This window comes from Seriola aureovittata, chromosome 13 (genome assembly GCF_021018895.1).
Source record: "Seriola aureovittata isolate HTS-2021-v1 ecotype China chromosome 13, ASM2101889v1, whole genome shotgun sequence".
NCBI lineage: Eukaryota > Metazoa > Chordata > Actinopteri > Carangiformes > Carangidae > Seriola > Seriola aureovittata.
In genome coordinates this window covers 12,878,013-12,904,223 of record NC_079376.1, presented here as the reverse complement: position 1 = coordinate 12,904,223, position 26,211 = coordinate 12,878,013, and the positions used below count along the sequence as shown (strand labels likewise).

At 42.0% G+C, this 26,211-nt stretch overlaps 1 long non-coding RNA gene across 2 annotated transcripts; it reads right to left on the bottom strand.

The window, feature by feature from the left end:
- On the bottom strand, positions 1-25,918 carry LOC130180271 (uncharacterized). 2 transcript variants are annotated; one of them, XR_008829383.1, is made up of 3 exons: positions 25,752-25,918; positions 25,405-25,529; positions 1-428 (listed from the first exon to the last, which is right to left on the bottom strand). It is a non-coding gene; the product is annotated as an uncharacterized LOC130180271 (long non-coding RNA). The 2 variants fall into 2 exon arrangements; XR_008829382.1 differs by lacking the exon at positions 1-428 and adding an exon at positions 22,907-24,430.
- Between the last annotated feature and the right edge of the window lie 293 nt (positions 25,919-26,211).

Below are 26,211 nucleotides of genomic sequence, written 5' to 3'. Positions count from 1 at the left end.
TGCACTTCTTAGTGGCCCTGGTAGTCTTATCCTACTGATTCAATCCCCAGAAATCTGATTGGCAAACATCACCTTTAGGCCACAGAGGCTCCGCCGGTATCTCTGATACCGGCATGTTTCTCCCCTCTATTTCTTCCTCAACATCCTTTTCTACTCATCAACAGCACACTTGCAAGAACAAACAACAGATTAGATACCAGCAAAAAAGCTGCCTGCTGTTGGCCCACATGGATGTGGCCCAGATCTGGTGGTGAAGGGAGGGAGCTGTAGAAGCCTGCTGCCGGGCCGAGGGCCAAGGTTTGATCCCCAGTCGACTGGCGTCCTTCCAGCCCAGAGGAACGAGTGTTCTACTGCAGAGGAAAGCGTGGGGCTCGCACCCCCCACCATCACCACATCCCCCCGAGGATGATAGATGCTCTGTCCGCTCCCTACAGCAGGGAGAAAGCATTAGACATCTGTATAATTGACTGAGGATGAGAGAAAAGGGAGGAAAAAAGGACGGAAAAGAGAGAGAGAGAGAGAGAAGCAGAGAGACAGATTGTGTGGGTGTGTGTTTGCACTTGAGTGAGACATTGGGCATGGATTGTGTGTGTTTTAGTTGCTTTGTCCGTGTGTAAAAATGAAATGGGAGACATTACAGAGACAGAAAGACACGAGAGAGGGAAAGTGAGAGAAAGAGGAGCAGAGTGGCAGAAACTGAGAAAGAAGGGAGGGGTGGGAGGGCAGAGGGAGAGGTAGGGAGCTGGCACAGATGAGGCTGGCTCTCACTCAACAGGACATCCTTTCACACACATTACACATGTCCTCTCCAATCCTCTCACAGAAACAGCACTGGAGCTACTCTGTCGAAAAACAGGCCCCTACACTTCAGACTGATGAAACTACCGGTATTTCGTGGCGTGGTGTGGAGCAGCCTGGCAAAAGACTACTAATGTGATCCAAAGTCTCTCAGCAACAGAATTATTCCAAGGGTTTAAACATTAGGGCTTACCCTCACAATAGGGCAAGGGCTGGCATATGATCGAAGGGGGTAATCTCATTGGGAAGAAAAGACCAGAATTTCAGAGCAGCAACAAGAAAGAATTTTCCATCCTTTTGTCTGGAATACGAGCCCATCCAAAGAGATGAGTAAAAGAGGCCAATATGCCACTGACAAACAAAACCAAATCTGTTCAAGCAAAGTGCGTTAGCTTTGTACGATCACAGTGCTAAACACCGACAGGAGCGACTTGATAAATCCCCATCACGTCTGAAAGTTACACCAACTGGCTCCATTTAAAGAACATGCTCCTAAGTGCTGGCCAGGGTCCACATTTCAAAGCCACCCAACAAAAGCGAGACTGAACTTTCCAGGGAAAATAACACAATTATAAGAGTACACAGACTTGTTCATTATTAATGGAGTTGCTTTTCAACTGCCTCGCTGAAAAGACCTCTCAATAATTTATCACCATGGAGACGCATGTCAAGTCAGTGTGCTTGGACACTTCATGAATATCAAATAAATATGCAAAACAAAAGCGGTATACATCATTAAGCACACTTTAAAACGGCTTTACTGGGGTTTGTAACAAATCGGGGATCCTTGATTGTTCTCGGCACCATGACATCAATCACAATCCTCCGATTTGATCTCGATTCTGATGAAAACTCTTGATGAAACACTTTGGAAGCCACGATACTATGGTGACTGTGCCACTTGGCTCATAATGATCAGTTTGAGGGGGGCGGGTGGAGCAGGAGTAACGTGGCTGTTAGATTACGCTTTAATGACGACCCTCGATCAGTTATTAACGAGACAACATTTCTCATTAGTTAATTGAATAACTTACAAAATGGAGTCCCACGCTCCTCATGACTTTGGATTTATACAAAGCATTAGAAGATGATGAACTCGAGATGAGAGGGCTGAATGATACTCTGTCTTTATCATTGCCAACAGCCTGCTGAAACATATAGGAAGCTATGGGAATTGCACTGTGAGGCTCCTGGAGTGACAGTCGCAGTCATTAACATGGGAGCAACAGTTATGTGTGAATACATGTACTGTACTGTATGATGAATTATTCATGATTTAAAAGCACTACAGTTTAACAGGTCTCAAAAAGCTGAGCTTGAAATTATGGTTATGGTTTGCATGTAACAGCATTGTGATTATGGCTGCACACCCTCAATGAACCCATACTGATAATAATCTATAAGGTTTATTACAAAAAATTATAATAATTTCACACAGTTCTATTGGGTGGTTCCAGCATATTTCAGATTTCATTGTTTTGGTTTTAAGGCTTGCAACTTTACTGTTTTGGTTCACTATCACTGTTCTCATCAGAGTGTTTTCCACACACAGCAGGAAACTGTTTTCAGCACACAAAAAAAAAGTTGGATATACAAAATATGTCACCTGACCAGCATCAGACAGCAGACAGACAAAGTCAGCAACTAGCTGGTGAAGACAGTGGAGCATTTAACAGCTAAAAAGCCACATATTTCCCTAAGGAGCTGGTGGACACCAAAACAGAGCTAAAAAGAGAGAGTGACTATTGGACATGTATTCACCAGGTGTCCACAAACATGATTCTAAACAAATGCTAATGTTGCTCCGTGTCTACTGGATGTGTAAACAGGCAAGTGTTTACTAACACGTTTGCAATATCAACCTTATAAGAATTGTATGTCAATATTGTGTTGTACAGCTTGTTGTGCTGCCCCCAGGTAGCCAAAAATGCTGTTACTGTACATAAACACATCCTGCTTTCTGATCGAGGCGCCGCCACCCTTTCAAGTCATTTAATGCCGCACTTTGTAATGAGTTGGGGAAAGCAAAAAGCGCTCCGTGCCAGTGATAAGACAGCATTATAAATTCCACAACAAAAGTTGAATGCTGTTAATAAGCAGGTTTTATGCAGGTTCAGTAGTCTGACAGCATGTTGCGGAGCAGCTAACTGTCATGTTGCTTCTTCACTAAACGCCATGCAAATGACTGGCTCTCCCAGAAGACTGCGACTCCTCATTTGGTTTGCTGCTTGATTTGGTTCTTATAGTTGAGCATAACATGCCACACATAGTAACCGTCTCTTCCTCCTTCTCACTCACACAAACAAGTACTTGTGACATCACCCACTCTGCCAACAATGGCAATAAGTTGTAGGTAGAGATGCAGCCCTGACCTTCATTAATGCAACACTTTTTTACCGGCGTTCCATTTTGAAAAACAAATCTGTTTTCATTTCCTCTCCATTTGGGTAAAAACACTTCATCCGTGGTCTGAATCCCATGATCGAGAAGATAGCATTTGAACATAACATGCAAAGCTACACCCTGTGTTGCGCTATGCATATCCATGTGTATCTATTTATTCTCTGTAGATGGAATTCATGTTTATAGATGCACAACACATCCTGTTAGCTTAGTCGGGTCAGAGTTGAGGGTTACTGTATGTGTGTGTGTGTTTGCCTGTGTGTTTGTGTGTGTGTGTGTGTGTGTGTGTGCGTGTGTGTGTGTGTGTGTGTGCATGTTTATCAGGGAATTGGAGATGTTGGACTATTTGGGGGGTCTCAAAGCAAGCAGGTGAGAGTCATGCTGGGTGTTCTCTCGGTTCAGTGCTAATGGAGTTCAATCCGGATCTCTCCTCGCCCCGCAGTTTCCAGTCCCTAATCATTATGGGCTTGCTCATTTTGGCTTTGTACTCTGGGTGCGTGTTTGACAGAGAGACAGAAGGTATTGTATATAAAGTATAAATATATAGGTCTTTTTTTTTTTCCATATGTGCTTTATTAAGCATGCTGGCCAGTCAATCAAGGCTAAAGAACAGTGATTCAGAAATGATGATGAAAAATATTTGTTGATGACATTTTTTTTTCTTGCATCTTTTCTTTGCTTTTGAAAGGAATAAGTACCGCTGTTTAATTCTGGTATTAATATTGGTGGTCAACCAACTAAATCTTCCTGTAGGTGTTTGCTAAAGAAATATTTTACATTTTCCGACACTGTAACTTCCTCTCTCAAACTAAACCGAGAAAATGGACAGTATTTTAGTGAGTGAGTCCGGCTTCTGCTTGAGTAATTTTTCTGCATGGAGAGCACAGGTAGTTGAAATAATGCTTGGTGAGCAGGAATGACAGAGCGGGAGCTATTCTGTTCAAACAGCCAGTCTAGAAATGATAAGTGGATTTACCGAGGAGAGTCAGTCTGTTGTATCACTGCAGAGCAGAGAAGCATGAACATCTGGCTCAAACAGTGTCTTTTCCACTGACCTAACCATGCGACAGACGAGAATGAGTCCTGCAAATGGGGGAACTGTAGACAACAAAGATGGCGACAGCTGTAGCCTCAAAACTTTGTTTTACTATACTTTCATAGGGTATAAAGACTGTGAAACACTCAATGGCCCTATCTGAGCATCTTCACCAAAAGCTGAGAGTGCTGACGTAGAAAATGTTTGCCTCTTTATTATGAATGAGGGTGTGAAAAGGACCTCGTCAGTGATCCAGCATCAGCACTCTCCCTGTGACACTTGATAAATGTCATTGTCTTTTCAGGTAAGTGTGCTACGTAAGTTTCTAAGGCTCTATTGAGAGTCATGAGTTGGCCCTTTCTTTTCACAAAGTGTGAGGTTAAGCATCAGTGCCTCTCAATAGCCTGTTCGGCACAAACAGGGCGGATCAGGAAACTTTGTCGCCAAACTAAGTGTCCAAACTCGGATTTACATCATCTGTGATGCCTGGTATTCCATCACATGTTCAAACCATAGGTAATGGTTAGACAATAGACTGTACATATAGTGTGACAAATGCCCCATATAGGCCGGTGTGACCACTGTGTAGTGGCTGAAAATAAACACCTCATTTTGTTCATGCAGCAACACTCTTTCAGTTCCTTCCCTTTGCTCTCACTGTCCCCTCTGTTCCCACCTCTCTCCTTTTGTTGCTCTCCTCTGTTACTGTTCACCCACAAACAGAGCAGCCACTTCATACATCATCTGCCCCTGTGGAACCTAGAGGTGCTCAGCTCCTCGTGCTGAGGCTAAGAGATCGTGCTTTCTCCAGAACGCGTGGAAATGGATCGCTGTGTTAATATTTTGTCTTCAGAACTCATCCTATGATCTAGAGCCTTTTCTGGGTTCCCTCAACATGCAGAGAAACACGGCGCACCGGGCAGCATAAAAGAGGAATTTACAGTGCTATGATCTTATCATTTCTCACTTTAACTCTCACTCACTCTGTCAGTAGGGCCACGGTGAAGTGGGGTGTATCGATCTATTTACCTACTCTCTCTCCTTTTCCCTCTTTTTCTTTCTGCCTCCCTCTTGTTCCATTTTACTCTCTCTCCCTCTCTCTCTCTCACACACACACACACACACACATACACACACACCCTATTTCCCATAACAGATGTACCATTTCATCAGATGAAGACCAAGGCCAAGCTTTGAGCCTTCATTGCTACATGGGATCCATTTAATTTGCAGCAACATGAAGGGAAATGAGGCCAGATCTGCCAGGCTCAACTCACTCCACCATCCCGGTCATAATGAGCAGCAGCTAATCAACCTCATCCATTTACTCAAAGATGAGAAAAGCATCACATATACGGCAAAATGTCTCCACGGTGCCATCCACTATTATGTACCCAGCAGTATTCACTTGTCTATGCTCAATTTTACAGATAGCTTCCTATGGTAAATATGCAAGTGGCTGCCTCCTATGTGTTTACTTGTGTGACTAAAGAGCATGTTAAAGCATGGTGCCCCATGATGAAATTAACTTAACTTAGATGGATAATGCAGTGCAAACCTCATTTTAACGTGCAGAGAATAAGCTACATCTTCTTTATCCTGGCCGATAATCTATCACCTTACAATTACTGTGTATGTGTCCTGGTTCTAATAATATTTCAACATGTAAATGCATTTCCAGGAACTGAAGCAGAACAAATGCATGAAAGCACAAATTGTTTTTTCCTAGTTAATGGGTATGTATTTCCTATTAGACAAAGAAAGCCTCTGTGCTTTATAATGTGATGAACAATAGCCATACTCTGATTGTATTCATCACCAGCTGTGGTATACAGACTAAAAAGCACCTTGTTGGTACACATCTGTAGCCTAGTTCTTTAAAAAAGGGGGAAGAAAAGTGTGTACCAAACTTTTTTGTTTTCTTTCTTTTTACCATACACAGCCCGTTTGCTATTCATGACATGAAATAGAGTTGGCCTCTCTGAGGGATTGGGGGTCTGTTTTTGCTGATTCCACTCTGGTGGTGAGGGAGTGCAAGGTGGGCTGGAAGGGTGGGCTGCTGCTGCTGCGGGAGCTAGAGAGAGCCAGAGGTCCGGGGCGTGTCGAGCCACCAGTCACTGTTGGATGTTAATGTGCTGAATAACAATCTAAACCGATCTGTCATTAACATCTGTAACCAGCACGCCGTGCTGAATGACTAACGACTTCCAACACATAAACTGGGTGAGAAAGGCAAACAACCCATGGAAACTTACAGTGATCATGAATAACAAAGCGTGTGCTTTTAAGTTCCCTGGGAATTCAGATGGCGGGCATAGATACAGTATGAGCACGCCGTGGCAAGTTCCAGTGTCTTGGTTTCCTCCAGAGAATCAAAGACTTTGGAATTAAAAAATGCCTCACATTCGCTGGAAACACTCTATGAAAGGTTTATGAGATACAATCCCTAAAGGCCCTTAAACAATGACAAACTCATCCTAACGACTGGATATTCTTTTGTTTGCAGTTAGGAGAAGAAGTAACTGCACCACAGTCAACCAACAACAGTGCTCTATTTCCTCTATTCTATTCTCTTTTCCTCTCTTTCCCCTCGTTTTTCTCCCATCACTCCACCGGCTACAGGACAAAAAAAAAAAAAAGGAAAACATTATTCGAATCCACACCAACTGAACAGAGATTACACATACTGCAGCTTGAAGTGACTGATAAAAAAAGTGATAAATTGATCCACAGACATGGCTGAATGAGTGAAGTGACACCACGTTCCTCCAGAGCTTGGTGTGTACGTGTATGTGTGTGTGTGTGTGTGTGTGTGTGTGTGTGTGTGTGTGTGTGTGTGTGCTTGTGTTTAATTCCATCTCCAGCATGGCAGCACAATCCTACCACTTTTTGTTTTTTTTTTGTCTTGCACTGGGCAGCAGCTGCACCTCCTGAGACACAGTCCCTCTGGAAGTCCATCAACACAACATGGTCAGCAGAGCAAAATGTGTGCGTGCCAGAGAGAGAGAGGGAGAGAGAGAGAGAGAGAGAGAGAGAGAGAGAGAGAGAGAGAGAGAGAGAGAGAGAGAGAGTGTGCATGCTTGTGTGTGCTGAACAAGCACACTGATGCACACAGCTCTCCTCCACACCTCTCCGTTCACTATTGCACTGCAGTTTCATCATCCATGGCACAGGTTTGATAGGCAGTTCCTCTTATTAGAAAACCTGGAGGGGGCGAGCCAGTGTTAAAATGAAACCCTCTTTATCAAATTGTGATGAAGTGCCTGAAGTGAACACAAGGTTAACTAAATTGCATATCCCGTCTGCTGCACTCTTTACACTCCACGATCACCTCAGCACACAGAATTTTAAGACTCAGAGGTTTTGTAAGTACAAACGAGATGAGAGAGGTGTTTCTCTACCTTAAATCACTGTGAAATGTGCCTCACTTGTTAGAATTGGAGCTTGGTTCTAGCCGGGGGGCTGAGATGAGGCGCCTGAGGTATTTCTGGGTCTCCAGCATCACACCAAAGCTGCTGTGTGCTCTCTCCACCACACCTTGACAGTGACTTTGTGTGACAGCAGATATAATGTGATTTCTCCTGTCCCCGGGGTTTGAGGCTGATGATGGAGACTTCTGGGCTCTGCTTTGCTCGCCGGCGACAGCCATGACAGAAAGAAAAAATGCTTGAGCATGATGATCAGTGGCATTTTTCACACGGCTTGGAGATCCCTCAGTCTGTGCCCTGTTGCCCATGCTTCACTGACAGAGAAATTAGGTCCCTATGTTCAGCCTGAAATTTCCTGGTCTGGGTCTGCCCCTCAGTTTGGGTACAATCATGTCAGCTCACTGACACACTGTCAAGTGATTTCAGCATCTTTTTTATTTTCTAAGCCAAAACATATACTGTATAGCATTCAGTACATTTTGGTTTGTTTTACAATAGTGTCGTGAGTTCACAGCAACTGAACGCTGGGGATACGTAGAACGTCACTTTTGCTGTAAGTGTGTCACTTCAGGTGAAGCTGTGGTGTCTCATACCTGCAGGCTGTACAGGCCTCTGCTGTCCATGCAGCTTATGGGCAAAAACAAAGCTAACCACGTCTGTCATGTGTGTTTTGTCTGGGTGTTCAAAACATGAAGCGTTTCTGTCTGAGGTTTAGGTGTAAAAGCCAAGGAGGCATAGTTGCAGATAGTGCTCAAACAACTTGTTCTTCAATAGATAGTTTTGTTTTTTTTGACTGATTCATTGTAAGTCACTGAGTCACTTAACAACTGAAAATGCTTAACATTAGCATTTCCTTCTTTTCTCAAATTTATACAGTGATTAATTGAATAAATCGGGATTTGGATTTGTTGTTTAGACAATACAAGCAGAGTGAAGATGCCACCTTGGGTTCTGGGGAACTGAGATGGGTATTTTTCACAATTTTCTAAAATTTTACTAATAAACCAATTAATCCATTAACCTGAAAAATAATTTACAGATTTATCAACAATGAAAACAATCTTTAAGTGTGCTAATTAGGGTCCAAATACACAAATAACCAAGATTTTGAGAGTGATACAGGTTTTTTCCAAAAGTTTTGAATAGATGGAAATCTCAGGAAGTACCTATGCTTTTTAACTTTCATTCAGAGAGTTAGATGAGAAGACTGATACCACTCTCATGTGTACATTTAAACTGCCAGAGGTCAGTTAGCTTAGCCAATGGGCCAATCAACAGTCCTGCATAAAACTCTGGGAGGTAGATTCTGTTATCTTTGCACAGAGGCAGGCTAACAGTTTCCCCCTCTCTCCAATCCTTGTGCTAAGCTAAGCTAACTTGCTGATGGTGGTAGCTTCATATCAATGATGCAGACATGAGAATTGTAGCAATCTTCTCATCTAACTCTCAGCAACAAAGTGAATAAACATATCTCCCAAAATGTCAAAAGCTTTGGTAGTTTTCATCAGTATACTGGAAGGTTTTATTTTCCAAAAAAGTCTTTCATTCACAATAATTCAGAAATGGAACCAGAGAACTTTGCCTCATCCGTCACCTCTTCCGCTCTTTTCTCTTTGCCTACACTCGCACCACACACACACTTAACAGCAACAAAAATAAATAACCTGGATGTCTTTCACCGTAATAACCCCCTAGGTAGTGCAAAAACGTGGCTACAGTCATTGTCACAGGCTCCAGTCAACATTAAGACGATCACACTCCCTGGTTTATGAAACACTGAATCCCAACTTCCTTCCTCCCTTCCTTCCGGCGTTTTATTCCATCTAAATAATGCAGCCACAAGGAGCCATTGGGGGGATCCATTATAGAGAGACTGATATAGAATGCTGGGATGCATGATCAGACACTCTTATCACTTTCACAGAGCATGTTATAGTGCAGCAGGGAGAACTTTGTATTGTCATGACTCTCCTAAGTGCTTAACCCTTTGGTTGATGTGATAGCAATACGCAATCTGAACAGTTCGGGATATATTATAGAATTCCCCCATCTACATTAGATCCAGATGATGTATGATGAGTCTTGGGTATGTGCTCATGGAGTATGGTTAAAGGACATTTCAGGGCCTGGGTGAAATTAACTTTGCGCTGCGACAGCTAGTGTGAAGTGAGCGACTACAGCCGTCATGGTTAGTGAGAGAGGATGAGAAAAAAAATCTATCCACCAGCCATGCAGCGGACACAAAAACACTCCCATATCCATCCAGAGGAGCTTCTGAGGCAGTGAGGCCACTGGTGAAAAATGTCATAATAAGATTGGAGGCATTGAAGAAGTCAACCTTGCCAGATGATTTATTTGATGTCTATTCATTTTATTCTCAGCAGCTTCTCTGAGAGGATACTGTTAATTACGTATAGTCTATTGAAGAGCAAATGAGCTTGACAGTGTTCCATCATGTTGTCACAGGAGAGAGAGAAAGAGTGTGTTTGCGTGGGCACGCACGTTCACAGGTGGAGTCTGTTATGCTCTTTCTCCTTTCCACTAATCTGCCTGTCAGTAATGAAGTCTGAGGCTTAAGTGTGGGAGAGAGCAGGCGTCATCCATTAGTCTCATCCATTTCCATTAATGTTCACGGATTACTTATTATTCCCTGATTAATAAACACTCGGCAAGCATGCCCTCATAGCAGCCTCAATAAGCACAGCTTCATTAATGATTAGTATTAAGGCTATTAATATCCCAGTTACTGGCATTCACAGCCAACTCGACCTATATTATTATTGTGAGTGTTTTGTGAAAGCATCTTATGTTTGCGAGAGATGAATAAATATAGGTGCATTAGTCACTGACATTAGCCCCTACTTTCAAGGTAATAATTTCATAAACAATTCAAATTACCTTGGTATTTGGACATCCTTGAGCAAAAACAAGTAATCCAATTAGTAAACTGAGTGAAGCGCTATTGATTTTAGAGAAACATTACCCAATCAATTTTGGAGGGGTAATGAAATTCCTTTACTTTGTGATCCAAAACAGTACAAAAGGGTGGGTGGGTGTGTGTGTGTGTGTGTGTGTGTGTGTGTGGGCACAAGAGTGTGCACATGTATGTGTGTGTTTGTGCTACTCAAAAACTAAGAGCATAATTTCGTGTTAGGCATGCCCCTTAGACCGCACCCTAATGGGGTACAGAGGTCTTCAATGACACACATACATAAGCACACACACATACAAAAATAAAAATATAAAATCCATGATGTCATTTATTTTGAATTCATCTATTTTTCTGAATAGTTCAACATATTTTCTCTCTATTGCTAAGCACAAATGAAGCCAACATAATAACACATGCTCCACTGTGTCCATTCAACCCTCTGCAGCCTCAGTGGCAGTCAGTTAAACAGTGGCAAACACAAATTGTCACACTTGTCCTCAACACCGCACCTCTTAAATATTCATGTTAGACAGGACTTGAACCCCTGCCACTGTAACTCTTAGTTGGATTATATATTGGACACAATTAGATTCTAGTGGAGTGGTATAAATAGCCTAGGGATGTTTGCAAGAATTACACCATGCCGGAAACTATTGTAATGCATTGTGTTGCAGTGTTCACATTTTGCCTGTGCAAATCTCCCTGGTCTCATGACACTAATCCCTAGGATAGTAAATTCTATGTTGTCTCATTTTACACCATGCCTGAGGTTGTTTTCTTTTCAATAATCTCATGGGCAAGTATAACTTGATTAGACTCCAAAAAATTTCAAGGGTGAAACTATTGATTGTATGCAAATGAAATTAATCTGAGGCACAATTGTGTTGGCCATCTTTCTTGGTATTTATTTCTCTTGGTCCTTTAAATCAGCAGCTTTCACACATACACACTTAGACACAAACTCCAATCCAATTATATAGATAAATAGGCTAATCATGCCACAAAATTTTAATATGAGGTCTACGGGCAGGTCGATAAGCATAATCATTCACAGTGCCAAATTTACAGCACAATTTTAGATAAGAGAGATGGGGAGAAAGAGAGAGAGAGGGCAAATTGAACAGATAAATAGTTCCGTATTAGACATTAACATATGGATCATAAGGGAACCAGATAAGGGGGGAGACATTTCATTAATGGAAAGAAACATTTGATTAAAAGACTTTTCTGTTTACGTCACTTCCCATAATTCATGGGAATGTGATGAGCGCTGCTGTCCAAACATTATAGCAGCCTTTTGTGGAGGGCGACAAAAATGGACAACAATGTGACTTAGATTACTGAAAAAGCTCCTTTCTGCATTCAAGAATACGAAATGTGGAGGTTAAATACATTAACAGTAGATTACATTAAGGTGATGTTAATTAATCCTACTCTCAGACTGAGTGATGTTCATTTACTGTGTTTTAGCCACAGCGAATCCTTTTAATACAAAATCTCTATTATAGCTTCCATTGATAACATTGGATATTGGAACCACTAATGTCAGTGTTTTTCTTTGCAATGTCCTTCTATCATAGATAAGCAAGTAATGTATGTCCTATGTACCCGGGAAGTATCTTTTCTTATGTTTTTATAGCTTATAACTGGCAGTCTCATCATCACAACAACCTACTCCCAGATAACTCAAACATCCTGCTCGACTCAAGAAAATCATTCTCATGAATGTTGTGTTTGCCCTATTTCCTTCCTACTGGGATGTGTTTTTTCTTTGATATTTTACAATCAATGATACGTTCCCTTTGAGGGATCTAACAGAGAAATCTTGTGACCGAGCACATATGTTTAGCTGATGGCAATACAGGCAGTATAGAGTGTGTGTGTGTGTGTGTGTGTATGTGTATGTGTGTGTGTGTGTGTGTTTGAGTGTGTGTTAGTGGGACAAGTGAACAGAAATGTTACTGTTCTGTTCGTCTGTTCAACCTCAGTAGAGCAAAGAGGCCTGGTGTAAAGTTTAGGCCTTCACTTTACTCAGAAAGAGAGTGTAAACATTTCAGTTAAAACATCTCTTGTGCGTGCATGCACACACACACACACGCAAAGTGACAAAGACACATGGTAATGTAAAGTGTACTCACTGTTCTCGGCCTGAATAGGGAAATCCTCCCCAACTCCACATGAATGTCTGCTCAGACTAAACACAGCACAGCATGACTGTCTTCACAGACATCAACCACTAAGAAACAAATGCTTTCCACAGTGAAGCCTCAGCTAACCCTTATGCATGTACATTATTCCCACTGTGTCTGTATCATTTCCAGATTGGATTAAACAAGTATTGATAAAACTCTCCCATCTGAAATACGTCAACTCAGTGCACCAAGCTCAGATTTTATGTGCAACATTACAGCAACTGATTTTTAATTACACAATAATGATGATTATTATTATGTGCAGTGTAAAAAGTCCAGTTTATAGTCATTGTATAATGGCTGTGTTAGAGTGGAATGAAAGGTGTCAATTTGAAATATACCACTCTTCAACAAGCTGTATATCCAACGCAACCAGGTGCCCGCAATCACACAGACCTCAGTGATGCCTCAACCATTAAAGAGCTTATTTCATTATACTTCGCCAGTGACAGTTTTAGTGCCAATGTCACCTCTATTGATGGTGCTTTCCCTCGTGAAACTGACTAATGATCAATAAGAAAACAATGTCTCCAGAATAGCAAAATACCGTAATAAAACAGGGCGAGTACAAAGCATGTCTTAAATGGTAAACACCTCAAAAGTAACACGGGCTTTAAGCAACAATCCACTAACACAACCATCAAAGGGTTCAATTAAATATATCCGAGAGCACTTAGACAGCGATTTAATCTGTGCGTAATGATGCTGATCGATTAGGGATGTGTATTTGAAGGACAAACATGTGTTTTTACTCAGCTTTACTTAATGAGTGTCTTTGTCCAATCACAGACTGTGATTAAGGGTGACAGAAGCGCTGTCTGAAGCATCCTGAACCATAAGCCCCGTCAGTCAGAGCATCTTTGGTCACAGAACATCTGAGGGGAAAACTTGTCTTGCCCCTGACGGAAGTTCCATAAGGTCAATAAAAACTAGTTAGACTATAGTCTTCCAAAGACAACACTCTAGCTTGCATCGCATGGGTTACTGCCTTTTTACAACGAGGCATTCTATCCTCATTCTGCATTTCACATGATGAAAAAATATGACTTCATCTCATATATTATTCAATTTAGTGAATGAGTAGAGACTTGTTAGATCATTATGCAAGTCTTCCCGCTGTAGCACCTCTTGCACTCATGGTCAGCTAATCACTGAGAAGATCTGATTGCCACCAAGTCTCTTTCCACTTGATCTGATGGCGGTGTCTCAATCATGATTACAGCAGCATTGTTAAGTTTCTTTAAAAAAAAGAGTGGCGGCTAAATGCCATTTATGTTAATATGGTGAAATTTACTTTTTAGTATTCAGCAGTAATTTTCTTGTGTACCTTGATGCTTGAGATGCAAACCATTAATTCTGACACTATTAGACAGGAGGCGTTATTCCACCTTGATTTGCACTTGCATGTATATTAGGTTGGCCAATGGTGCACCACACTGCAGCAAAAATAGGGCCAACTTAGAGGACAAACCTTTTTAGGTCTTCTACCCCCCATTCTTTTGTTGTTGGTTTCTTAACACTCACATTGCTTTTCTAAATATTAAAAACACTGTTTTTGGAGAAACTATTCTATGGTAGAACGTCATGTGACACCAATATTTGGAGCCAATGTTTCCCATTAAGCTATACGTGTCAATGTGAAATATCTCAAAGTGATGTCACCCACCTCACTTCACCTCACAAAACACATCATCAGACAGCAAGTGAATCCAGAGATGTAAACCACAGATCGTGTATTTTCCCTTCAAAGATACCATCACGTAACTGCATGCGAAAATCAGTAACATCCAGCATATGTTTCCAAATGTGCTTCAAAGAAACATAATCAATACAAGTAGTGTTAGGGTGACAACAAAACAGCTGAATCTATGCAGATTTGAAGAACATTTCCACTGCTGGAGGGCTGAATACAGTACATGACCTGGAATGAATGTGCTCTCAATCAGCCAATCAATTGGTAATGCTGGGGGTGATGGGGAGTAAACTAATCCCTTGGGTGGCTCGAGGGAAATCTGGATTATATTGCATTCCCACTCAGCAATGACTCTTTCTGCTGGAGGCAAGAGCAGACTAATCAAACAACATTACTGTAGACGATCAATAGACGGACAAATTGATGTATTGTTCCACATCCCAACCTATCTATTTCAAAATTTCATTAAAAGCCCATTTATACCTTTAAATAAATTCAAATAAATTTTTTTGCTCGTATCCAAACTTTTAAATTGAGAGATCAGATATGTAAAATATCGTATGTTTACCCTGTTGTCCATGTGGCTGTTTGTGCTGTGCCTTCCTTATTGTTGCACACAGGTGTTAACACCTATGACGCTAGCTAAATATGCTCTACACAGTACAGAAACACTCCAGCTGTGCCGAATAGTGTATCAGAAAACCTTGCTGTATCTTATCTGAGCAAAGCAAGAGGCAATATGCAATACTGATACGGAATCAGTCCCACAAAGATTCAAAGTTGGTTGCTGATTCACAGCTGAATCTCTAGTCTTTGATACACACAGTACATATCCATAACTATAGTATCTTCTGAAAAAAATGTGAAAACACGAGTGTGATACTCTCTCAAAACAGACAGTTTATTGAAGATAATAATGTACATTGACATAGTATCTGTAAATGAAATGCAGGAAGTCGATATCTGCACACTGTGGATTAAAATACATATGTGTATATGTGTGTGTTTGTGGGGGGTATAATGCATATAACCTGGCTACGTAGTCTAGTATCCACTATCAGTTGAGAGGAGCTGCATACATTTCTTTCACAAATAATCTAATCTTTTTAATTTGAGAGATAAGGCAGAATTGACTGTAATTATGTGCAGCTGGGTCTGTGAGGAATTCAGAAAAAAATGAGGCTAAGCCCATCTGCTGACTGGGAAACTGGGGGAGGCAGCAACATTGGAGGGAGCGAGAGAGAGAAAGAATGAAAGGAAGAGACTCTAAAATCATTAAATCAGCCACTATCTCCTCTCTTCTGTCACTCAGAGAGAAAAAAGAGGCACTAATGAAATATTAATGCCTTCCTTATTTTGAGATTTACATTAATCTTTCCTCTCTCTTTCTGTCTGTCTCCCTCTCTTTCTCTCTCCTCCACATCTCTGTATGTGAAATTTGAAAGCTGTGCTCTGAATGACTTGAATATATATTTCTAATGAGACGCCCGCGTTACAGAATGTCTCATTTTTCTGCCTGTTTTGCAATCCAAAGTTGCATATATTGCACAGCGAATATGGTAGTGAGCTTGCGAGAGGACGGAATGAGACAAGGGGGGAGGGGGGGGGGGGCAGTGAGAGAATTGGGGGAGGTTGCTTGATCTGAAAGTGAAAAGACAGAGAGAATGAGAATGAAAGCGAGAACAAGAGAGTGAATGAGAGAGCAAGAGGTAGTGACTCTGACTATAGTAGCAGTAGCAGAGAGGGACTGAATGTGGCAGTTTCCTCTGGCCTCGTCCCATTTGGCAGAGGTTCAAATGGGAAAGCAAAGACAAAAAACGCCGGGGTGTGGATGTTCCCAGGAGGTGGGGAGGAATTAGGAGTGTGTCAGGTAAACCAGCCGCAGTTTTCTCAATGTCCGCCTCCACTGAGACCTGAGGCAAAAGCAAACCTGACACCACAGACGCTACCACCTCTCCCTCACACGTGCACACAGGGCTTTAAGTATGAGGGTGTTAGAATTACCTCAGTTGTGCTTACACACACGCACACACACACGCACATGCGCACACACACACGAGGCAAAATATGAAACCTGATGTCAGCCCCAGCAAAACTGCTACGTATGCTTTTGACTTTGGAATCGGCTCCGAAATTGGAAAGTGTAAGGCCCCTTGATACCGATCAAAACTGTTTTACCTTGACGACTTTGCTATGAACCTTCCACTTACATACAGTACACTAGAAATAGTGGAAACACTGAAACAGCTGCAATTTTACCACTGCAGTGTGAAATAACCTAAGTGCAGATAAGTATGGGTGGTATGGAACATTGATTCTGGAAGTGAGCGTTTCTCAGCAGCATGCTGCCTACTGCTATCCCATCAGTGCTTCATCATTCCCAGAGTGAGACTTTCCTGGCAGAACTGAGCATTCCCATGCTGTCCTATACAATGCAGTAATTTCCCTGTAGTGTTCCCATTGCAGCTACATACATTTACCACACAGATGTGTGAGTTTCCCCCTCCGGCACCCAGAGCAGCGGTGTGGCACACTCAGTGTACTGGTATGACAGTCATACACCATGCACGCCACAGAAAATGGCAAACTGCAAGCTGATGCTGATGCTGTTGCTGCTACGCTGTCTGATGCTGTCTTTGCCTGCAGGGTGTATGTAGGGATGAGTGTGTATGTGTGTCTGACTTGTGCAATAGAGGTGATGGTTGGAGGGGGAGGGTGTATAGGTGTCTACTGTGTGTATGTCTTAAGAAAAAGAGGTGACACTATGCAGTGCCAATCACCGTGATAGGCACTCTTCATCTTCCATGGAGACCGAAGACAACAAAGAGCTGAGTTAATAGGCAGACACGGCTCAGAGGACACTAAAGACCGCCTTCTAACCCTGACATCTAGAAGTAGACACTCACACATTTTTAGGACAAGATAATTGGCTAATTTTACTCATATTACTCCTCACTGAAGTGCAAACACATAACCAGGCAAGTGATGCCAGATGTGCTTATAAAACAAATAAATAGAAAATCAATACTTTATGCACAGGGTACAGACAAATAACAAAAAAAACAAAAGAAAAACACTTTTTAAGGTTAGGGGACCTTCATCATTATGGTTAAAAGAAAGCAATGTTAACTGTTAGTAACCTGTGTCAGAGTCCATTATTTGTTGACCATCAGAACTACCCTGACCTGCTCTACAACAACATCACACTTCTTTCTCCTTTGCTCCTGACGAGAGTCATATTACCTTTGGCCGACAGAGGTCTGTGTCACTTCAATTAAAAGGATGTGCAAACAACAACAGCAAATCATACAGAGACAAACACATTCAGAACACACACAATATGTACGGGCCAACATACAGCGTATCGCTAAAAACATAATGAGTGAGTTCACAATACATAGTGTGTGGAGTTGGACTGTGAAAAACTGTCAAGTCCCTGTATTCATAAAGACTTCTGAGGTCATTTTATTTGTCCCAAAAAGGCATTTCTCATCAGCTAATAAACATAAAAAGACTGCAAACTATAATGGAGAATTCAGACTATGAAAGCAGAATAGTAAAAAAAAAAAAAAAAAAAAAGAAAAAAAGAAAAAAAAGAGGAAGTATCCAATTACATTGTATCATAGTACAAAATACATAAAATAAAATAAAACAAAACAAATTTGACTAGCTGCCCCCCCCCCAGAAAGCCTTTTTGTTCCTTAAAGTCAAATTCTCTGACCAACTCCTAGCACTGTCTTCACCCCTAACGACATCATGTTCATCATCATGATTATCATCATTGTTAACATCAACATAGCCAGTGAACTATAGGGCAACAGACATAAAGGGATTCAAATACTGTAATGTTATTCTGAATATTTATGGTATTGTGTATGTAAATGAACACAACTTTGACCTGTTTTTAAATCGACAGATCCAAAGGGATACAACAGAAAAAAACATCCTGAAAAGTATCTACACTGCACCTCATTATCCGGCTGACTTTTCAAGAACAGTGGTGGTGCAAGTTTCTGCAGCTCTCAAGTCTCAACTACAAGACTAGAAGGCACCTTGACAGTGTGTATTTTTATTTCTGTTCTTCAGGAATAAGAGGGAACCGGGGCAAAATTGATCCAGGGGCTATTCTTGAAAATATGTATGAGTGATGCTGCTAGTCTCTCCGTCTCTCACTCTCTCTCTCATTACCCAGTCTGAGCTACCGACTTCCATAATCCTGGAAGGTTTAGCGCCGCTGTGTTGTGATTGGTTAGACATTACATCAGGGTGATGTAATACTCCTAGGACTGGCTAGTGTGTCGGGCATGGGGAGGGAGGTAGGGAGGAGGGGGAGGGGGTGGGTGGGCTGAGTACTGAGCCAGGAGAGAGGGCTTGCATTGGGGGGGGGGGGTTATATTGAGCAGAAGAACTCTCTCTCTCTCTCTCTCTCTCTCTCTCTCTCGCCTCCAGCCAGTGAGTGTGCATGTGCAGCCGCCACAGAAAGCCTCTAATCCCAAAGCACACAGCGGTGCTTTGGAGAAGGAGGGAAATAATCAAGACTGTTTCCATAGGCCCCCATCTAAAGGCTGGAGATAAGCTTTGCTGTGCATGCTGCCGTGTGTACTGGTAGCAGCTGTGTGTATTGGGGATACATACACAAAGCAGAAATGGGATTTTTGGGGGGCTGAAATTCAATCATTAATTGCAAATAGACAGAGGAGAGGAAGATGATTGTTTGGCAGGGACAGAAAATGCCAAGGCATTTGGTGTTTGTGCATAATGACTCGTAGCCAATTTCTCACTTCAGTGCAAGGTGCTTTTTCATGGATCCAAAGGTGTTATACCATATCTCTGACGTGAGATGAGGTTTGTGAACAGCAATGCCCAGGGCACAAGCAATGTGTTTTCACCTGATTGCTTTCATGCCATGGTAGACAATGCCTATGCTCACATCACTTTGTTTTAGCCAATGCTAAAACAAAGTGATGTTGGCAAAATGAATGATAGGTTCAAAAGTTAGATATCCAAATTGAAACATAAAGTGATGGATAGCACAAAACATTTAGTCTCATAAAACCACTTCATAGATAAAGGATGGTATTGCAAGCCCAAAGAAAAACATACAGTATACAGCTTATACCACATCCAGAATGACTCCTACATAAGAAACTGAGAAAATGCTTAAACCTTAGCCATGTAAGATTATTTTACAAAAACCTGGTAATTTGTAAGATAGACACTCACAGTTACACCATCAATCTACCTATCGCGACAGCTACAACAGTTCAAAGGCATCAGAAACCCATTTGATACAGTTATGATCTGTATGACCAAATATTAGGACAGCAGATTAAAATGGCCTTCCAAACTGGAGGTCAAACTCTTGCAGCATCCAGATAAACGTCATACTCTGTCATTTGGCCCTAAGGCTCTATGGATGTCTTCCATCAACCCCTGATCCGTGAGTTTATTTGGAGGGGAAAACGCTTTCTGTTGCCCAAATTGGAAGTTAATATATTCAAAGTGCTGAGGCAACCCCAGGTAAATATGGCAAAAATACATTCTTCATTTGGGATACTGTAAATAAAATGAGGGTATTTATGAGCCAGAAAATGCACTCGCTTTTAATACACTGTCTCTGTGTAATAGGATTGGAATGGAAAATAAGCCTTAGGAGACCTGCTGAATTTTTGAGCCTGCTATGGAATGAGACGTTGAATAATGGAATGAGACATTAAATAAAATGCGCAAGCTAAAATTATGAAAGGTTAAAAGATGGCTTGAAAGCCTGACAGGAGTTATTTGCTGAGAATGGTGTCAAAAATATCTCCCAAACCAGTCTAAGGTCAGACATTGCCCTGAGTTAAAATCACTTCCTCATCTCGCGTTAAACTATAAAGCCAAAGAAAATATGAGCAACATTCTTTTTTTATTTTTTATTGAAGTGAACACATGTACTGTGAGCTCTTCTGAGGTAGATAGTGTTTATTCACTAACATGAATCTAACAGTCTAACTTCCTGTTGACATGCAAACTCTATCTGCTGTCAGACACAAAACTGACAGAAACCTCTGGAGGTATTATGAAAGCAAAGTCGGACAGCCTTTGAAGGAAACTGTGAGAAAAAAAAACAGAAAACTACCTGAATGACAACTTGTCAGAATGAAAGGCTGCCATTTCTTACTTTGCTTCAGGCTAGGAATGGAAACTAGGTAATGACTACAATGATAGCACACCACAGACATACACATGTGGGCACTCACACTCACTCACACTCTCTATCTCACACACACACACACACAGTTACAATGGCCGTGTCTGGTTAGTTCAGAGGCTGTCTCCTGAGGTTCCTGGTCTAATTCTAACAGCAAGAGTCCTGGTTAAAGTCACCAAAGCAATGCAGTTTAAACACCTGCTTTGTGTAACTTTAATTAGTGTCCTATGGGAAGTCTGTTTTAAGTAGGATGTGTGTGTGTGTGTGTGTGTGTGTGTGTGTGTGTGTGTGTGTGTGTGTGTACGCATGTTTGAAGGCGGCTAGAAGGGTGTAACATACAGACAAACTCAGAGTTGTATTTATATGCCTCCCTCTCTACGTATTATTCTTCTTCAATAACTGATTTCCATTTTTGTGTAACCTGTCAGCATGGATCTTTGTGAACCCTGCTCTCCACCAGCCAGCCTGTCTGCACTCCTCTCTGATAGTCCATCCCTGGCTGTACTTGCTACATGCTGTAACGCATCTCCCTCTGCACTCAGGTCTCTGTGTTTATGCCCTGCCTGCATCGTCTGCACTGTTATATGGCTGTCTGGAGCGCACTGCACTCCTCTCGCTGTGACAGAGGTCAGCGAGTGCTCTGAGCCACGGCTGACGTCATGCTGCTGCAACCCCGCAGACACACCAACAGGCAGGCAGACGGACAGGCAGACAGACAAACCAACGAGCAGACTGGGGGTATTTATAGCCTCGCCGCCTATGCATCCTCACAGCGAGCTGCATGGCCAGATACGCCCTGAAGGCAAACCCATGGTGAATATGTTGTGTTTATTATGTGGAATCCACAAGTCCTCATTCTACAAGTACAAGCATTTAAATGTCTTTCTTTCTAAAATGAACTCACAGCATCAGGCCCTGAAGTCCTGTGATCGCTTCAGCTAAATCATTCTCTCTTTCCCACCTTCTGAAAAGGTGTGCACATTGGAATGTTCATCTCCCATGGTTAATGAACACATTGTGTTACACATCAGCTAATAACACAGTGAGGATGTGCGCTTAGCACAATGCTTTACACCATTACTTATCTAATAAACTGTAGGAGGCAACTGCCATTAGCACAGGCACTGATGCTGATATTCACCTCCCACTGGCGGGCTCCTGCAAGCTAATCTGCCGTATACTGTATGCAAATATGAAACTGTTACTGTCAGGATGCAGTCTAATTCCACATTATTCTCCGGGTAGTGGGCCAATCAGGTTGACTTTGAAATGGATTGTGGGTGATTAGCCGGGAATGCTGGGAGAATGCCGAGGTCTCTCTGGTGAACCCCGCAGCTGGTGCTGGAGTCAGCGGAGCAACGATCCAGGTAATTAATTCTTTGACAAGCATCAGTGATTTGGAAAATCAGTAAGAATGGCAGACGCTGATCAAAAGGGAAACACGTGGAGAGATGTTTAAACAGTGGGCGTTCGAGGCGTCAGTCACGCAGGGGCCCAGACGCAGGGCCCAAAGCCCAAACACCAAACACCACAATGCACTGAGCTGACTATCAAACAACAGCAGGCTGGAGGATACCCGGTGTGCTCCGGGTTGGCACTCACAGAGAAGCAGAAAGTTATGCACCGAGCAATGCACACACACACATCCAATTAATAAAAGTTAATTCATTCAGCAACAACCGATTCACACACACACACGTGCAAATGTATCCATATATACACCGGCATGCATTCAGACACATATGTATAGTATAAACATGCTATTATGGTGCACTCAACATGTGCAGTAAACAATTCATGTATATGGACTCAATACTAAAATACAGATAAACCACACATGTATATTCCAGTCACAAATCCATGCATGCAGTACAAACACTACGAATGTGCACCCCAGGAACATAACTCAATATACACACATGGACATGTGGTAAAGATCAATTCATTTTCCGTATTTATTATACATATTGCACTAAGCCTATATCTGTTGAATGAAATGCAAACAATGGCATGATATTCAGGGGCATGAGATCACATAGATGCAAGCACACACGCGCGTGCGCACACACACACACACACACACACACACACACACACACACACACACACACACACACACACACACACACACACACACACACACACACACACACACACACACACACACACACACACAGCACTCCTCATAAATACACAAGAGGTTGGTTTGACGTTACTTCCATAGCCTTGATTAAATCATGCGTATATCCTTTATTTGATTGTATGGATAGAGAGAAAAAACACACAAGCGGAAAAACCGTAATGAAACATCATTGGCACGGCTATTACAGATACACAGTCAAGAATACAAATTCTCCATGCAGGTATTTGTTTTCATCCATCAGTATTCATTATGCGAGTGAATGTATCATTGGAGTGTAGCTATTAATCTCATTGTTATATTCCTATTCAGCAGCAAGCCAGGTGAGGGGAAAAAAAAACAGGTGACCAAATGTCATGGTGACAACATGCAGCATTGTCAAAGGTAGCTTTATCGATCAAAATAGACAGAGAGAGAGAGGGGAGATATTTCAGCAGGACCCCAACCGTCTGACATTTTAGAAAAGCTGTCCTTTCTATTTTGTCACCATCTATTGTTGCACACAAAGAGCACAGATGCCTTGACTGAGGCAATTTGAGCTACGGCCTTCGTACCAAGCACAGACAGTGAGCAAGTTCAGATGTAGCTCTGTAAAGTAGGGAGTCTTGTTCATTATATTTATCAGTGGTAATTTTCGCATTTCACATGCTGTGTTTCTGAGAAGGTTTGCTAAGCATTGTGCTGGTATCTTGCTTTGACATTTTAAAGGCCTCGCTGTCATACCTTGTCAGTAGTTAATCTGAAACACGCTGTGGATGGAGGCTCTGGTTTGGTAAGGGTCCAATTAGCTTGCCAGCCATGTACAGCAAATCTTCAGACAACTTAGATGACTCAGAAACGTCCCCAGTGGGACTTCCCTTCTTTTCCCGTTCAGATCCAAATGAAAGTGAATGGTCTGAGGACAGGAGGAGCACAATGAAGCGCACAGGCAAGTGGATGTGGATGACTAAATGAGTTGTCGTATCAAAGCTGAACTGCCACCAAACATGTCAGATTGGAGCAACAACACAATGAGGGCAGGCCATCGCTGCCTGTTGACCAGGGAGAAAGCTGGCGGCTGAGCGGTAATGCAGGTCAGGTGTGGAAGTTTGCTGGCAGAGCTTAACATTTCTCTCTCTCTCCCTTTCTCTCGCCCTTTCCGTCTGACTCACTCGGGTAATTAGCACAGACTTGCATTTTCCCTGTGTATGGCTTAAAGCTTCTTGTGTTAAAGCAGTCCAGATCAAAACGGCACGTCATACCACATTATCTTCAACACTGCTCCACAGCAACAGCCCAGATCGCCAGTCAGCTCTGCTCTTCCTCTGCTTCCCTGGATGTTTATCTGTTGCTAGGACTGGAAAATCTCCATGCTCATTGTTTTGCACCAAGGGGAAGCGAAGAGCGGATTAAGTAGATCTCCTGATCTATGGAATGACCTTACATTTTAAGGCTCCAACAGGAAGAGCTTTAGCTCCAACTCTCCATATACGTCCCTCTTTCCATTCAACATACTGCAATCCAGCCCATATCCATCAGAGCTCCTGAAGACCAACTGCCTGTTCCCAACTGGTGGGTCTCAGTTCAGTAATGGACTGTGGCTCCATTTTGAGTGGACTGCATTCGGATTGTAGGCCTGAGTGAAAGGAATATTTTATTTAATTAATAAAAAAAGAAGAAGAAAGAAGAACCTGTGGCAAGTTTCTCAATAGCTTCACAGATCAAGTTGCCAGGGCTCACATATAGTAGCTGCTTCAGCTGCCTCCGTTTGTCATACGATACCCCCTTACAAGTCAAACTGGTCCCTAAGGGTCACCTTGATGCTAGCAGAGATGAACAAACTAGCTCCTCAACAAGGCAGAGATAGTAATATTCATATTTTTCCTCCTGTCACCTCATTGACACAATATGCCATCAAGTCACACCACTTGTTCTTAGTCACAACCGACTCAAAACAGTCATCACATACACAATAATAGAATCAATTCACTCTCACCAGTGGTAGTAAGACCTCCCATGTCCATCAATGATGATCGCTGACAAATGCATTTTTAATCATCTTTAATAGAGTGCTCCTTTTAAGAGCGGATCTGTAGATCATGTCTCATAATCATCAGATTCAGACTGAGTCATAACTTTTTCAGAAGCATCAAATGAGCTTGGGTATTAAGACCTTCAGTAAGGTTCATCCTCAAAACCATTTTATTAATTTAACAGATTTGTAGTTCAGTGCGAAATAAAGCTTGGCTGGTGTTGCACAGTTTTTGCTTTACCTAAGTAGCACCTGACCCATTCAGCAGGACAGGCCTGACAGTCTAAAGGATGAGTTGTATGGGTGCTGCTCTGGCACCTTTAATTGTTAGTTAGTTGTTTGGCATGCTGATCTGTGCATATCAAATTAATTAACTAGCTCTAATTCTCTAATATTAATTAATGGCACAAGTAATAGTGGTGCCTCCATTTACTAGGATTACATAACATTATAAGGTTTTAAATCTCACTACGAATTTATGTATTCAATTACTGTTCCCTTTTTAATTGTTTTAATTAACTCAAAATAAACACTACGCCACACACAACAGACTCCAAATGCTAATTTTGTCATGTTACCTTCAGGCTGGGCGCTGCATGAGTCAACATGGTGCTCTAGCTGGTGTCAGTGGTTCAGACTGAAGTTGTAGCAGGCAGGAGACATCTACTGCTCACAGGGTCCAGGGACAGTCACCTGCTCCTCACTGTCACATGAAAACAAACGTATCCTCAGTCACTTTATTCAACTAAACGATCATATACGAGCTCGTACCGAGGTAGTTTTAGCTTTAGCTCAGCTAACAACACTCACACACACTAACAACATACAGTAACATAGGCTGCTATAACATTGAGAGCTGTGCTAAAGTTGCTAGCACGCTAATCGCGATTAGCATGACAACTTTTACGAACTGCAGGAAGTGCACCTGTATTTACGTATGGAGACTGAAGGCCGTCCTCAAGCAGGTGGTATAACTGTGTGCTAACCAACGTTAAGGCCATATTCACTGGCAAGCAACACCAAGGTGCTCATACGTCTGTGCCTGATTGATATTAAGCATGATGGCTTCATCCTTTGGTGTAACCTCTATGACCCGCCCCTCTACCTTTACAGTGTCACATGATTGGGCTCAAAGTTCATGACAACCGATACAATGAAATAAATGGTAAGACAGACAGGGTTCTGTTTTCTGCTGTTAGATTATAAGATAACCACGTTGCTTTTCATGTGTATAATGAGTAACTTTAGTAAAATTTGCAGTTTAATGAATTTCATTATTGTAACAGTTTACAAGCTGTGTCTCAATTCAGGGGAGGCGACATTGGAAGAATGTTTGACAACGACGGATCCAACAGGTAGATCCAAGCTATCCAAAGACTCACCGA